Source organism: Ceratotherium simum, chromosome 18 (assembly GCF_057802395.1).
Source record: "Ceratotherium simum simum isolate JZ-2026a chromosome 18, ASM5780239v1, whole genome shotgun sequence".
In the NCBI taxonomy this organism is placed as follows: domain Eukaryota; kingdom Metazoa; phylum Chordata; class Mammalia; order Perissodactyla; family Rhinocerotidae; genus Ceratotherium; species Ceratotherium simum.
The window spans coordinates 416076-418980 of NC_141917.1; the positions used below are offsets into that span (position 1 = coordinate 416076).

The 2905-nt window shown below is 41.1% G+C and overlaps 1 non-coding gene across 1 annotated transcript; it reads left to right on the forward strand.

Annotated features, from left to right (window-relative positions):
• Nucleotides 1–223: 223 nt before the first annotated feature.
• LOC147914569 (small nucleolar RNA SNORA31) lies at nucleotides 224–348 on the forward strand. Its single transcript, XR_015555161.1, has one exon. It is a non-coding gene; the product is annotated as a small nucleolar RNA SNORA31 (small nucleolar RNA).
• Nucleotides 349–2905: the final 2557 nt, after the last annotated feature.

Here is a 2905-nt window from a genome sequence, read left to right on the forward strand (position 1 = left end):
ACCAAGCAGTCTTTCTCAAAGGGATGGACGTGGTGTGATGCTGGGAGTGTCTTCTCTGTCCTGATACAGTTAAGGAGAGACAAGGTTCTTGCTGCATAGACACCCCTAGTCTGAGGCAGAGCTGGGCCAGGGGCATCTTAAGCAACAAGATGATCCCATCTCAAGATGGAGTGTTATTTTCCACACTTTTGAGATAATCCATTAGCTATACTTAACTGACTAAATGCATACAAGTTTGCTAAAACAAAAGCTAAATAAGAACCATGTACACTGGGATGCGAGAGAAAGAAGTCCCTGTGCTTTCTGCCTATCTTTGTGGCATCTCTGATTGAATAGGGGAAAAAAAAAAACCCATGTAGTCCTGGGGGCATACCATAAATGAAATAAAACAACTCAAAGCATAGGTTTAATGGTAAATTAGTTTCAAATTTTCAAAACTTCTCTTCAAGAAAATACACCTTAAAATGGAAAGAAAAAAGCTATTGACTAGAAGGTGTTTGCAACTCATAAAACAGACAAAAGATTAGTATACAGGAAAACAGAATTTCTGCACATCAATATGAAAATGACAAGTAATCCAAATTTTTGTTTGAAGTAAGAATCTAATTTTATTATTTGCCTATTCCTGAGCCAATGTAACATTGTCTTAATACATGATTTTATAATAAATCTTGTATCTGGTATGGCAAGTCTTCCCAACTTGTTCCTTGTCATCCTCATCCTGGCTAGTCTTGATCTATACTGTACCCTTCCCTGTAAAATTCAGGACCAGCCTGTAACGTTCTACTAAAAACCCCTATCAAGATTCTGATTGGAATTGTATTAAATTTATAAATTATGTTTGGAATTTATCTTCAAAGGAGCAGCAAAGGAATCAGAGCTGACTTTTAATGAAACTATGGGAGCCAGAAGAAAACAGAATGACATCATAAAAATTGTGAAAGAAAAGAAACCCAGCCAACCTAGAATCCTATTGAAGATATCCACCAAAATGAAGGCAGAGTAGAGATGTTTTCAGGTAAGCAAAAGCAGACCTTCACTACAAAACATAACAGAGAGAATTGCTCAAGTTGAAGGAAAACAGCCCCAGATGGAAGCGCAGATTTCAGGAGAAAATGAAGACGATCAGATTAGGAAATAAGGGACAGGAGAACAAGGTACATGGTTATTGCGAGGACGCAGCCATGACAATATGCGATTTCCACGTTTTAGCTATTGTGAATCAGATGCTGTGAACATAAGTGCGCAAATATCTCTTCAAGACCCTGCTTTCAATTCTTTTGAGTATATACCCAGAAGTGGAATTGCTGGATCATATGGTAATTTTATTTTTAACTTTCTGAGGAACCACCATACTGTTTTCCATATCAGCTGTACCAATTTATATTCCCACCAACAGTGCACAGGGGTTCCAATTTCCTCACATCCTTTACAATACTTGCTATTTTCTGGGGTTTTTTAATAGACACCATCCTAATGGGTGTGAGGTGGTATCACATTGTGGTTTTGATTTGCATTTCTCAAATGGTTAGTGATGTTGGGCATATTTTCATGTGTTTACTAGCCATCTGTATATTTTCTCTGGAGAAAAGTCTATTTGAGTCCTTTGCCCATTTTTGAATTGGGTTGTTTTGTTGTTGAGTTTTAGTTCTTTATAAATTCTGGATATTAAATCCTTATCAGATATATGATTTGCAAATATTTTCTCCCATTCTGTGGATTGCCTTTTTACTCTGTTGATAGTGTCTTTTTTTTTTTTTTTTTAAAGATTTTATTTATTTTATTTTTTCCCCCCAAAGCCCCAGTGGATAGTTGTATGTCGTAGCTGCACATCCTTCTAGTTGCTGTATGCGGGACTCGGCCTCAGGATGAACGGAGAAGTGGTGTCTCGATGTGCACCCGGGATCCGAACCCGGGCCACCAGCATCGCAGCGCGCGCACTTAACCACCAAGCCACAGGGCCGGCCCGATAGTGTCTTTTGATGCACAAAATTTTTAAAATTTTCATGAAGTCCAGTTGGTCTACTTTTGATTTTGTTGTCTGTGCCTTTGGTGTCATATCTAAGAAATCATTGCCAAATCCAATATTGTAAATTTTTGCCCTATGTTTTCTTCCAAGAGATTTACAGTCTTAGGTCTTACACTTAGGTCATGCATCCATTTTGAGTTAATTTTTGTATATTGTGGCAGGTAACAGTCCAACTTCAATTGTTGACATTTGGGGCCAGATAATCTTTTGTTGATGGGAACTGACCCATGCTTTGTAGGGTGTTTAGCAACATCCTTGACCTCTATGTGCTAGATGCGGCAGACTCTACTCCTCAATGTGACAACCATAACGTCTCCAGACGTTGCTGTCCCCAGGGTAGCAAAAATCATCCCTGGTTGAGAACCACTGAGTTAATTGAAGTTTGGACATGCGGATATCCTTCAGTTAATGATGTCAAAATGCATTTCATAGAAGAAAGAGTCCGAAGGGAAGTGGGAATTGCCCTAATGGTGGTCGACGGACGATGAGCACCTACTCAGCCTTCTCCTAGCCGCACCTACTCCAGGAGGTGCCGGGGAACCCTCTCTTCCACAAGGTGTTGAGGAATGCACCAGGAGGAGGGCCCCCACGTCCTGGACAGGCTCTCTGGTGGCCTTCCCCTGCAGGTCCCAGGTGATGTGTCCACGTCAATGAATTCGTCCCTGTTGCATGGTGGTGAGGGTGCTGTGGTGGGATGGAGCTCCCTGGACTCGTGAGAATACTGGGTGGTGGCACAATTTGTCAGAGACTGTGTGAGCGCAGCGGCCACAACACGAAATTATAGTCAGTTAAAAAAGTAAATCGAGCCATCCCTGATGGCTTAGTGTTAAAGTGGGGCACACTCACCATTTTGGTGGCCCAGGTTCAGTTCCCAGG